The sequence below is a fragment of the Dama dama genome, chromosome 1 (assembly GCF_033118175.1).
Source record: "Dama dama isolate Ldn47 chromosome 1, ASM3311817v1, whole genome shotgun sequence".
In the NCBI taxonomy this organism is placed as follows: domain Eukaryota; kingdom Metazoa; phylum Chordata; class Mammalia; order Artiodactyla; family Cervidae; genus Dama; species Dama dama.
In genome coordinates this window covers 53,858,253-53,871,515 of record NC_083681.1, presented here as the reverse complement: position 1 = coordinate 53,871,515, position 13,263 = coordinate 53,858,253, and the positions used below count along the sequence as shown (strand labels likewise).

General features: G+C 54.3%; 1 protein-coding gene across 2 annotated transcripts in view; it reads left to right on the top strand.

Moving 5' to 3' along the window:
- Positions 1–4,590: 4,590 nt before the first annotated feature.
- Positions 4,591–13,263, top strand: part of GDPD5 (glycerophosphodiester phosphodiesterase domain containing 5) — an 85,992-nt gene continuing 77,319 nt past the window's right edge. For both annotated transcript variants that reach the window (XM_061150560.1, XM_061150569.1), the window contains exon 1: positions 4,591–5,402. The gene's annotated coding sequence lies outside the window, so the exon portion shown is untranslated. The remainder of the gene's footprint in view (positions 5,403–13,263) is intronic.

Here is a 13,263-nt window from a genome sequence, read left to right as displayed (position 1 = left end):
GCAGAGCCAGAATTCAAACCCAGGCCATGCGGGTCCAGGGTTTGTGCTCTAACTGCGCCCTCAATTTCTTCCTTCCTGTGTCATTTCTGCTCCTCCAAACGCACTGAACTTCTCACCCATCCCCTGCCAGTTCCCACTTTCATGCTTTTGGGCTCAACGTTCCCTCTACCTCAAGTGTCACCTTCTCAGTGAACCCGCCTCAAACCCCCTGCTCCCCTCGCCCCCACTGAATCATGCAACCTCCTCCATGTTCACGGCACGCTCTGCAAACGTGGCTACTGCAGATGTCCTGGGACTGGGCTTCCTTGATGTTCAGGGCGGTTCTTCACTGACTGTCACATCCCTGGATGCCCAGGGATCCATTTCACCTGAGACTTCATCCAGCCTAAGAATTATTGGTAAGAGACTTCCCTGGCAGTTCAGTGGTTAAGGCTCTGCGCTTCCAATGCAGAGGTTTCGGGTTTGATCCCTGGTTGGGGAACTAAGATCCCAGATGCCACATGGTGTGGCCAAAAAATTAAATAACATAGGAATAATACATAAATAGGAAAAAATAAGTAAAATTTTATTTTTCGTAATCTTTCTTTCTCTTTAAAAGAACTATTTGGTAAATGTGGAATGAGCAGAGGCAGGGGGCACAGAGAAACAAGATTCCATCCTTTACCCTCTAGAAGCTCACATTCCAGTGAGAAAACCGACCCATAAACAGCCAACATCTAAGTAGATCAGAGCCCCAAGAGAGGCACAGAGAGCCTGCAGCGTCACTAGGTCCATTTGATGATACTGTGCTCCGCGCTGGGGGAGTCAGGCAGGCTTCTCAGAGAGGTCAACTTGTGTCCTGGGCCTTGAGGGATGACGCAAAGTCCAGTGGCCAAGTGGGGCACATGCAGGCGGGAGAGCTGGGGAAAGGGCTCCAGGCTGGCAGAGGCAGGAAAGCGGGATGTATTGTGAGGGTGAACTAGTTCAGCTGAGCCCGCTGACCCCACACCGGACAGTGAGCTGCAGGAGGGTGGTGTCTACCCGCACCAAGCACGTGCCTGCACATGGTGGGTGCACAGGAAGGGTGTACTGAGAGCAGATCTCATGGGGTGCCCGACTTAAGGAAAAAATGCAAAATTGTTCATGTAAATGTAAGCGTGAAAGTGAATGTTTATTCGTATTGCAATTGGGAAGGAGCTTGCAACACAGTTGAAACTGCAGAAGAAAGTAAGGTCAGAAGAATGTGGGAAAGGGGACTTCCCTGGCAGTCCAGTGGTTAAGACGCAGGGGGCACAATTCGACCCCTGGTAGGGGAACTGAGATCCTGCATGCCAAAAGACACAGCCAAAAAAAACGAAGAAGAAGAATGTGAGGAGGGTGAAGGTCCTTGGAGCAGGCACCAGGCTGACAAGGCTCTTCTTTCCTGCCTGCCCCGGGGGTTCAGATTCAATCACCCTCAGACAAGCCACCGTGACCGTGACCGTGACCGTGCCTCTGTCACACGTCGTGAGCCTCTTTGGCTGCAGAAAGGCCTGATTCTCCTGGGTTGGGAGACTTCCTCCCTAGGGAGGGTAGTTAGAGGGCGAATGTGGGCGTCTGAGGCCTGCATACTGCTCCCCTCCTGCTGACCTTGGGCACTTGTCTCTGGGGCCTCAAGGATCACAGAGGGTCTGTGCTGAAAGCCTCCTTTTCATGCAGGCATTCTGCTCATCTGACCCCATTCTGGAGACTCTCACAGCAGGGGTGGCCAGAGAACAGCTTTGTGAGAGCCTCATTCATCTCCCAATGCGGAGGTCTCACAAGGGTGCCAGGCTCTCTGCTGGGTGCTTGTGCATGGGGGCACACAGCCTCAGAGCTCTGGCTGACCCAGTGGGTCCAGCCAGACATGAAATACCTGATCACGGAGCCTTCAAGCCAAGCCATTCCAGACTGAAGGTGGACTTACTGTGAGAATCCAAGGAAGGCTTCTCAGAGGAGGAGGCACTTGATTTGAAAGGCTGAGCATTCATTCAACAATCATTTACTGAGCACCTACTATGTGCCAGACTACACTAGGCTCTGGGGATACAGCAGTGAGGAGGACAGATGGGCATTTGCCCCAAAGCTTCTTCCCTTCAGGTGAGCAGGGAAATAGGAATTAACTCAAGAGGAAAGGGGAATATGGCTCCCCAGACAAGCAGGAGCAACCACATGGAAGGGAGAGATGTATCCTGCTTACGGATGAAGCTGAGAGAAGTGCGGTGTGAGGGGAGAGGGGAGTGATTGGGAGGTAAAGCTGGTGGGGTTGGCAGAGAGCAGCAACAGAGGGACTGGAACAACAGGCTAGGGACCTAGGTGTTGATCATGCTGGCAACTGGGAGCCACAGAAGGTTCTGAGCAGAGGGAGAAGTCACAAGGTTTCTTAGCAAAATAGCTTGCAAGCCCTCCAGCCACAGCCACCAGTTTCAGCTTCCTGGGGCCAACCTCCCCTACCCCCACCCCTGGGCCTGGCCAGGAGAGAACACCTGCTTCTCCCCCCACCTGCTTCTCCCCCCACCCCCCACACACAGCTTGGACTTTAGCCTCTGCTCACCCTTTTCCTTGTTCTCCCAGCCAGACTCTAAGGTGTACTCTGAAGAGGGATGGGGCAGAGCTCTGGGTTCAGGCCTCACAGAGGACTCCAGCTCTTCATATCATCTGCCTCTTCTGGGCTTTAAATGTCTTCATGCTATCTGGCTTCCCTACCTGTCTTTCCCATATCAATACCTGGCTTAGAAATGTCCCAGGACACCCCTCTGATAACCAGTGAGAGAAGAATCAAAGGCTTCAAGGCTGCGGCCTCAGCAAAAACCTGTTGGGTTCAAGCCAGAAGCAAGACTCTAATGGAGTTCTTGGCCCTTAGAAAAAAAGTCTTGGGAATTCCCCGGTGGTCCAGGGTTATGATTCAGTGCTTTCACTATGGGGGTCCGGCCTTGATCCCTGGTTGGGGAACTGAGACCACAGTGAAGCCAAAAAAAGAGAAAACAAAGGAAAAAGTACTCTCCTGCTCCTGTCTGGCTCCACCTGCCTCTTCCCATCCATTCTCCTGTGCCTTCTCTACAAGCACCAGCTACCCTGAACTTATCTGGATTCTTCAACAGAGCAGTGCTCTCCCCCACCTCCAGGGTTTAGTCCAGGCTGGCCTTTACAAAGATAGAACACTATCCATTCCCCAAGGTTCCCTCCTAAGCTAGCTAACCCCTATTTCTGGCCTGAGTCTGCTTGTCACTCCCTGAAGGAAACCTCTCTTAACCCCCCCCAGAATAGGCCAGGGATCCCCAGAGGGGTTCTTTCAGGCTCCATGCTTTTGCGCATGCTATTTCCTCTGCCAGAAGACCTTCCCTCCATCCTCTGAAGCCTGTTGCCTGTCCAATCTTCGCTAAGTAGCAACATCTTTATTTCCCTTTTACAGTTGAGGCACCAGAGGCTCAAAGGATCAAGTAACCTGTTCAAAGCCATATCGCTTTGCCCTAGAATGTGACAGTGATGAGTGGAAGGAATCCTGTGCCAGCTATATGGTCTTGGGAACATCACTTGGTGACATCTCTCTGCCTTTGTGGTCCCATCAGTGAAATGGGGGTACCTCCTGTATAAGGTTGGTGGTGAGGCTTACAGAAAACCTGTAACCTCCATCCTTTCCCTCCCCAGGCCAAATAATGGCTTTTACATGGCCCCTGCTGGACGTTCAACACTCAATCATTCATACATCAAAACCCTCCAAGACTAGCTCATGCCTCGCCCTGTACGGGGAACCTGGTGCCCAGAGATAAATCAGACATAGCTCCAACTCCAAAGCTCTGGGGGAGGGATGGGGTGGGAGTACAGGACAGAAACTCAATACTATCCTCAATACAACACAATACAACTCAGAAGTCTGTGTGCTGTCCCCACCTAACCTCTGCTTAGCTTCTTATTTTAAAAACTGACAATGACGCCTCCTCCCCACCCCACCCCCACCCCCGCAGAAGGGCTCTGGGAAGGAGGAAATGTTAAAGAAAGACCTGCTCTTTATTTTCAAAAACTTATTTTTCATTGCTTCCAGAAACCTGAATAGTTCACGGTATTCAAGTTCATCTCACGCTGAGCCTTAGAAGCCAGAGAGGGGAAAGGATACTGTGAGGCTGTGTCCCACCAGTCTCCAGGGCTTCCCTATTCCTGAGGACTCCACTCGCCCCAGGATAACTACCCTAGTTTCCATCCTGTTCCTTTTCCCACCCCGACCCTTGTTCCTATCCCTTGACTGTCCCACCCTCGGTCCCAGATAAGCCAGCCCTCCCCATTCCTACTTCCATCTGGGTCTCCAAGTTACCCTCTCCCCCAGTTCAACTCTTTAAAATCCCACCATGCCCTCCCTAGTCCAGTCTGCTGCCGCACCTCTCCACTTCGGCCCTTCCCTCTCCGAGGTGGAGTCCACGTTCTGCTGAGTTCCGCCCTTTTCCCACTCTCGGATTGGCTCCGCTGCCCTGCGGCGCGGGACCTGAGCTGTGTAGGGGTAGGGGCGGAATCTGGAGCTCGCCCCGCCCCTTGCTTGTAGCCCGGGTGGGCGGGGCCTCGTACTGACCCCGCCCCTACTTGGGAGGGGCCGTGTTGGCCGGCGCTCAGGCACTGAGCCGCGCTACCTCGGCTCCGCTCGGCTCCGGCTCGGACTGCAGCTCCAGCGGGGGTGGGCGGCTGGGATGACAGCGGCGGTGGCAGCGGCTGCGGCGCGGGACTGAGCGAGCGGCGAGCGAGCCGAGGGAAGAGGAGGAAGTACAGCCGCGGCCCGGAGCTCTGGAGTCAGCTGCCGCGCCGTGGACCGCCCCATATTGCAGAGCCAGCCGAGTCCGGACCTAGAAAGACTTCCCCGCCGGCTCCGGCCGCCGCGGCTCCGCGCTCTTCGCCGGCGCCCTGCCCTGCCCCGCCTGCCCCAGACCCGGGTTCCGGCGGGACGCTCCCTGCTCCGCGGTCCGGGGCGTGTGGCCCGGACGCCCCGAGCTCCCGACCCAGATCCAGTGCACCGGGACGGGACGCTCCTGGCCCACCATACGGCTCCAGGGTTACGGGCTCGCTCGCAGCCTTTCTGTAGCGTGTGTCGGAGCCCCCAGCCCTCCGGCCAGGGTTAAGGCGGGGTGCACCCCAGCCCCCTGATTGAGTGCAAAGGAGTCCGGACGCCTCCAGACTCTGGTTCCCCGAAACCGGGACCTTCTGCCGCCTCTGATACGGTACTTCGGACTTAGGATCAGTGCGAAAGTCCAGGAAGCCCCGGCCTGGTCCAGAGCCCCGTGAGGGGTCCCAGGCGGGCTGGACAGTCAGACCGAGCCAGACTGGGCTGGTGCTGCGAGCCGAAACTGCCACCTTCCTGCCGCCCAGACGAGGGGCTGAACGCTTGCCCCGAAGAGAACACAAGAGAGAGCCGAGAGCTGCAGGTGAGAGAGCCCCGGATGCCGAGCAGAGGCGGCCTCCGACCCCATCCTGGCAGCTCCGGGGCCACCTGCGGGTGTGCACGGGGCATTAGCTGCAGCTGGAACTGGCTAGGAGCGGGGCGCGGGAAAGGGAGGAGAAAAGGGGAGAAAACGGGCACTTATTGAGCGCCCATTGTGTGCGGGTCCGCGCCCCACCCTTGCGCAAAGGATCCCTCAAATGGCTCATTCCCACTGCGTGTGATGAAAGGTATTGTGTGCTGTTAAGAGCGCTTACAGATGGGGAAACTGAGGTTCATCAGGGTTGACTGACCCTTTTTTTTTTTACTCTGGTGCTGAGACTGGGGAGGAGTGTTAGGCTGGAGAGGGAGAGGAGCAGAGAATGGAGAGGAAAAGAAAGGAAGTGCATAGCTGCCAGGCAGGAGGTGGAGGGGAGGGGTCAAGGTGGGGCCACGGAGGCCACGTTCCCTCCCCACCAAAAACAAGAGCCCACGGATCCCACGCCCAGCACTCTTTCACAACATCCCTCTCTGTGCACAGGAGGCAACAGGACCCCTGCCTGAGAATCCGGCCCCTGGGACTGTGCCCCTCGCCCAAGCAGCCCCAACCCTGGGAACCTGTGCAAACCCCTGCCCTCCGGGACCAGAGGTGTCTTGCAGGTTTCCGTGCCCAGGAGAGGCTGAGGTCAGACTTGAGATCTGGGCCAGAGGCTGTGGGGCTGCCGGTCTGTCTCAGGCCCCAGCACCAACCACATGGATTCTCACAACAGCCTCACATGTGGTCACCGAGACCTTACATCAGGGGTGGGAAAACCCCAGCCACCCATCCGGAAGACGCTAACCAGGGAAGTGGAGTGGATACCTTGAAGGATGTCTGGGAAGGTTTTTCTCAAGTGTACTTCTGGCTCAACCTGTCACTTGCTTTAAGACCTCAACAATTGTCCCCAGGCCTCAGTGTCCCCCTTACCAATGTTAAGCATGTGAGCCGGGTGAGTGCTGAGGACCTCATCTCCTTCAGCTCTGATAGGCTTTGACTTGGGGACCTCTATGGTGTGTTCTCCTAGCAGATAAGCAGCGTCTCAGGACCTCCTAGCCTCTTAGAGATACTGGATCTTGGCACACAGGGGACGGGGCAGCTGTCAGGGAGGGAAGCTGTGGAACTGGTAAGCTTCCCACTTCTGCTCTCAGCTCTGGGTCACCTTTCCTGGGATGTGACATGACAACGGGGTGGGAGGGAAAGAGGCCAGGAGAGACCACCTCCCAGCCTCAGGATCAGCCTCAATAGGAGCGCCAGTGGCCTTGGCCGGGACTAGTTAACCCCTGCTGTGCCCAGCTTCCTGGAGTCAAGGGGAAACCACCTTGGAAAGCCCCTGGGAGGTAGGGGAGGGTGGAGTGGTCAACTGAAGACTGGAAGCTCTCAGTCTCTGGGGGTGAGTGTTAGGGGGAACTGGAAGAGAAAGTGACTGAGGGGCTTGGGATTCCCAGCCCCCACCTTCCCTGGGGGTTCAAATGCTCATAATAATCCTGCATCTAAACAAAGCTCCCCTTTGATGAGATAATCTCACACCTGTGATCTCATTTCGTGGTGGAGTAGAAAGGATCTGGAACACAGTGAGGCAGGAGAGGCTGGGGTGCCCCCCAGGGGCCTCTTGGATGCATCCATGGCTCCACCCCTCACCTGTAAAATGGAGTCAAGGCAGGTGATATGTTACCTGCTCAGAGAATAGGGCCATCACATCCAGCCCACTGTCAAGTGCTAAAGAGTGGTGTTTACCAAGACAGGGCTTGTTACTAATGGCTACCTTGTGTGGGACACTGAGGCTCAGAAAGGTGAAACCATCTGCACCGAGTCTTTGAGTTTGCTTCAGGAACTGAGCCCTGACTGTGTGGCGGGTGCCCTGGAAGGTGTCCGGATGGAGACGTTATTGTGGCGACTAGCACTCAATGGGGCGGGCTGAGCGCACGGGCAGACAGCAGTGAGTCACACCAGGCAGCAGAAATCTGCTCTGATTCCTCCCACTAGCCATGTGGTGTTGGGCAAGTCACTTCACTCCTCTGAGCTCAGCTGCTTCTCTGTGAATTAGAACTCCTCTTTTACAAGGTTGTTGTGAGGTTTAAATGAGATATAAATATACAGCATGTGGCCAGATCACTATTTCCTTCCCTGTAAGATAAGGGAGCTTGAATTTTTGATCAGGAAAGCCAGAGAAATTCTCAGACTTGCCTTGGCTAGGAATGGAGACTACTGTTGCAGGTTCACAGACAGGATTTGCTTAGCTGTAAGGGTCAGGCACCCCTGGGCCACCGCCCTCATCCTATAACCCTTTCGAATCTGCTTGGGGGCCCTGGCAAGGGGGCTCTGGGTTCTGACCCCTCACCCCAGGGCTGCTGGCTCCCTTCAGGGTTGGGGGGAGTGGGTGTTCATTCCCTCTGGCCCATTGTCTGGCCTCCCTGGCCACAAAGGTGCAGTAAATACTTTATGGCTGGCCTTGCTGGGAGGCAGCTTGGAGAAATTGATTGCTCTGTGTTCAGCTGGGTTTCTGAACCCCACCAGAGGAGGCAGGTTGTTCCTGGCAGTGCTAGATCAAGTCTTAGATATGGCGGAAAGGGGCAACAGGAAGAAAGTGACCTGTTATCAACCCCAGCTCTCTTAAAGGGGGCAAGGTGGGCCTGCAGGAAACAATGGTAACCAAGCTAGACAAACCCAGATCAAGCTTTTGGGCTCCTGATTCCAAATGGGTCAGGAGGGGTGTCAGGGAGAGGCTCTTGGGGACCAGAGTAACCCGGAAGGCTTTATCAAGGAGAAAGGTGTCTAGACAGGGGCTAGAGGCAACTTTCTGTAGAAATAGGGATCCTGACATCAGTTCAAGGTTGAATTCTGGCTGCGCCACTTACTTACTGTGTGACTGTGAGGAAGACAGCTGCCCGGCCAGGCCTCTGCTCCCTCCTCTGTGAAATGAGATTAGCTACAGGTAGCCGTGAGGTCACATACGTAAAGATGGCACGATAGGTACTTAATGAAAGAGTGCCTCGCTGTGAACGTGACCACAAGGTGGTCTAATGGTGGGAAAGATGAGCTGGTGTAATAAGCAGGGAGGTGGGAGAACTTAGAGTGGTGAGGAATCTGTGGGGTCAGAGAGGGGCGTGGATAAGAGAGGTGGGTGGCCAGATGGTGGAGGGCCTTGAATGCCAGACAGAATTCACACTGCAGAAAGCATCACAGGGCCCCATTGAGAACCCTCTGTGACTCCTCCTTACCAGTAAGATGGAGACCAGACTTCTTTGTGCATTCAAGGTCTTGCCCACCAAAGCCACTGCATGGACCCCTGGTCATTGCTCACAACTGTTTCCTAAACACATCATGTGTGGCCCCTTTGTTTATGGGGTTCCTCCCATCGTCCATGGGCTTCCCTGATAGCTCAAATGGTAAAGAATCTGCCTGCAATGCAGGAGACCCAGATTTGATCCTTGAGTCAGGAAGATCCCCTGGAGAAGGGAATGGCAACCCACTCCGGTATTCTTGCCCGGAGAAGTCCATGGCCAGACCATGGGGTCGCAGAGAGTCAGACACTGAGTGACTAACACTTTTCACTTTTCTTTCCCATCATCCATACCATCCTCCGCTCTGCCCACTTCCCCATCAGTCAAGGCCCAATTCGGAACATAAATCCCACCCACCCCCGACCCCCCACCAAAAAACACTCCTGGATTACCCAAACCTCTGGTCACACTGCCTCTAAATCTTTCACACTTCATAGTAATAGTATAAACAATTCCTACCATTGCATCCCACTTTACAGTTAGTAATATGCATCCACATACTCATTAACTACTACTGTGATGGTGATATGAGCAATTGCTAATGCTCTTGGGTACTTGTTCTGAGCTAGACACGGTGCTGTTTTACAGACCCTCTCATTCACAACTCCGGGAGGAAGCTTCTGTTATGCCCCAGAAACTAGGGCTCAGAAAGGCTCCTTGTCTTGCCCAAGGTCACACAGCTAGATGGTGGGAGAAGTCAGGAGTGCGCTGTTATCTGCGACTGAACAGACAGCACAGCAGCTCTTAGATGTCCTGCCTCTACAACTCCACCCAAGTACCTCGAGAGCAAACTGCACGTGTAAAAAGCCTGGAAAGGGTCCTTCTTCCCAGGGCTAGGGAAGGGCAGTGCTGGGCTAAACAGGGGACCCTGGACCCCGCACTGGTAGGCTGTATGACTTGGGGTGAATCAGACCCACCTGTGGTCCAGTTTCCCCGGGTCTATGGGGAGGGGAGTGGGGTATCCGAGCTTCCAGAGCTCCAGCCTTCTGCAGTGTCCTCTGTGACCCTGGAAGGTAGGGGAGGAGACCACAGCGTCAGAGCCAGAGGATGTGGTGCGATGGGCGGCTGTGATTTTTGGCCCGGCCGCTGTCTGGACCAGCAGGCTCTGTAGTTAGCCGCTGCCTCCTCCCCCCGAAGGAGGGAGGCGGCCTGGGCTGCTGGAGCATGGTCATTAACTGGGCAGAGACGACCCTGTGATTGGGAGCCGGCTGGGCCAGGCCAGGTTGGCAGGGCTGGAGGCAGGCAGGCCTGCTCACAGTGGGGTCACTGGCGGGGCAGCTGGCTGAGCAGCTGCCTCTCCTCCTTTTGCAGCCTCCAGGGCGGGACCCACGAGGCACTAGAACTTTGTCGGCCAAGGCTTGCCCTTCTTCCTGTGGTGGTCGTGGGAGTGGAGCAGTGAGGAAGTGAGCCAGGCCTGAAGATGTCTCCTTCTAGAAGCTTCCAGGACTCCTCCCCTACAGATCCACAGCCCTTACTTGCCTGCTGTGGTCTGTGGATTGGGTTTATGTAGGTCTGCTTCCCTTGCCAGCCAGTCAGAAGCAGATTCTCTGCCACCCAATTCTCCCCCTGCTCCCAGAGTGCCTGGCACAGAGTGGGTACCCCTACCCCACCCCAGGAGAGACAGTGCAAGCTGCCCCTTAGGCAAGTTACTCAATCTTTGTACCCATGTTTCCTTCTCTGTATAAAATGGCACTGGTAATCACAGTGTTGCATGGGTTAAATGAGACGATGGGAGGCACGTACCAGGCCTGACACACAGACTCCGTCAGCATGAGTCCCCTTGCCCGTCCCCTCAGTTGCTCCGTGATCAAGTGACTCAGTAAGAAGCTGATGGAAGAGCCCTGCCACTGAGGCTGGGAGGGAGGGTGTGCCAAACTGCAGGAAGGGCTTCACCCAGGAGGGTGTTTTGCCACCTGGGGAGGACTCTGGCAGATTGGATTTAGAGGACTGCCATTCCCACCACCCTCCCAGTAGGTAGGCCAAGTTCTAGGCAGAGGTCAGGACCAGGAGGGATGTGCAAAGACCTGGTCCTTCCCAGACCTTCACAGCAGGAATGACCCAGTTGGGAGGAGCCGTCTGGGTCCAGGTAGCAGATGCTGAGCAGAATGAATCCTTCCTTTAAGGGAAGCAGTGTTCATTTGGTCTCCCTCTCCTTCTGCACTCACACATGATTACATATTATGAAACATAACATGACTGGAGATTTTGGTTCATGGGGGGAACAGACATTCAACAAGTAAACACAGATACAAAACCTCCAAATTGTGAAGACTGAGCTCCCAAGGCAGGGGCCGATCCCATGGACATTTGTGGATGGTGGTAGAGGGCAATGCTCAGATCACAGCCCAAGTGCACACTTTCTAGCCATGTGACTTGGGCACGTGATTTAACCTCTCTGGGTCTCAATTTCTCCATCTATAAAATGGGGACAATTATAGCTGTGGTGCGGATTAAATGCATTATTCATGTAAAACACTCAGAAAAATGCCTGGCACATAATAAGCACTCAGTGCATATGTGCTTTTGTTGCCTGTATCTTGACTACCTACTGGAGTCTGAAAGAATAGGTGCTCAGAATGGACATGTGGAATGAGTCCCAGGCACAGGGCAGCTGCTCTGGACAATGAATGAACACGCGGCCTCCTCAGGAGGGGAGCACACAGAAGCAGTGACAACATACAACGTGGCGGAGAAGGCCAGGGGCTGGGTTTGTTCAGTGCAGGGCAGAGGTGGAGTCCGGAAGGGCTTCCTGGAGGTGGTGCTCCTAGAACTACTTTGAAAAGTATCACTTAACATGCATGCACACACACGCACCATGGTATCACCGTGCAGGCAACAGTAAGCACAGGCTCAGAGAGGAGTGGTTCCTGTCCAGAAGGAGTCCCTGCCTGGGCAGACCCTGAGTCTGCTGGACTCCACAGGCCTCCATCTTACCCCTGCCCCACACCGTCTCGCCATCTGTGACATCCTGCTGGAGGGCACCAAGGAGGCAGGTGGGAGGAAGTGTGGGCTGAAGTCTGAGAGCCTCAGCTCTTCCCAGGCCTGGGACCAAATCTCCAACAGAAAAGAATAAACAGGACTTGCTTGGAGTTCTTTTATCTTCTTGCTCCCAAAGCACAACCAAAGCAGAGGTGGTCTTCCAGCATTAATTCTACAGCTGTTTAGCTTTTGAATGAGTGAACTCTATGTAAGAGAAAAAAAGGCCATGAAGAATTTGCCTCACCGTCCCACCCAGGAGGCTCAAAGAGAAACTTTCCTTCCACTGACAAAGGAGCCAGGACCCCCCAAGTATCTTTTAAAAAGTTCACCCCAGAGGCACCCTAAAGTCAGGGTCCCCTCACACTGCCTGCACTCACAGCTGATGGTGGACCCTGAGGACACAACCTTGGCCCTTATGTTTTGCCTGGTTTTTGCCTCTCTTGTGAAATGAGGTCAGAATAACAAAGCCTTTCTTTCCTTTATAAAGTGTGGGGTGGAAGAGGTTATAGTGAGCATCTGGGCCCATGGCTCTCAAATTTGCTGCAACACGTTAGAATCACTGCAGAAACTTTTAGAAGTCCTGCCGGGTCCCTGCTCCACAATCTGGGGCAAGACCTACACATCAATAGCTTTTAAAGCTCCCCAGGTGATGTCAAAGCTCAAACAAGATTGAGAACCACCTGGCCACCCTCTGCGGCACGCCTCCTACCGCATCCTCAGATGATACCCGTACATACCCCAGACAAGGAGCTCATTGCTTCCAGGGTATTGCCCTCCCTGGAGAAACACGGACTGGAAAGACTTTGCAATCTGATAAACCTAGATTCCAACACCCTTCTGCTTGAGTGTCTTCTCTGAGCCTCAGTGTTCTCATCTGAAAACAGAAATAACATCTCTCTCTGAAAGGGCCGTAGAGACCAAATGAGGCCATGTGCAGAAAGCACCAGTGCGGCACTGGACATGCCAGCAGTGTGCAGTGGAGGGTCACAGACAGTGGCAGAGCCTGCTGGACTCAGACCCTGGACTCCCACTGCATTGCTCTTTCTACTGACCCAGCCACCTGAAGCTGGGTCTCTGAGAAGGAGGCTGGCGTGGGGAGGGATCAGCACCCAGTCTTGGGGCCCTTCCCATTCCCCTTCTCTCTAAGAGATAAGACAAGGCAGCAAGCATTTTGTCTTGCTTGGTTTTGTTTTAATGGCCCAAGAGTCAAGCTCTCCTTAACAATGAAGCCTTGTCTGAATCTGCTTGTTTTTCCAACCCGGACACCCAGTTGCACCGCCTGCTTGGGGCCCCCATCCCACCTGGGAGAACTAAAGAATGCCAGAGGTTTTCTTTTTTTTTTCTTCATCTCGGGGAGGGTACTGGGGAGACATTGGAGGCCTCTGTGTGGCCCTCACCAATAATTGACCCCATTTAAGTCAGCTGCCTCTGTTGAAAGCCAATCCAAAAAAATTATTTCAGGGTAGTTACTGGGATGGGTTTCAGAAGCAGAGAAAGTCGAATCTGAGCCTTGGCTTTGTCACTTACTGGAAATACAACCCTGGGAGAGTCATTTCAGCTTTGCTTTT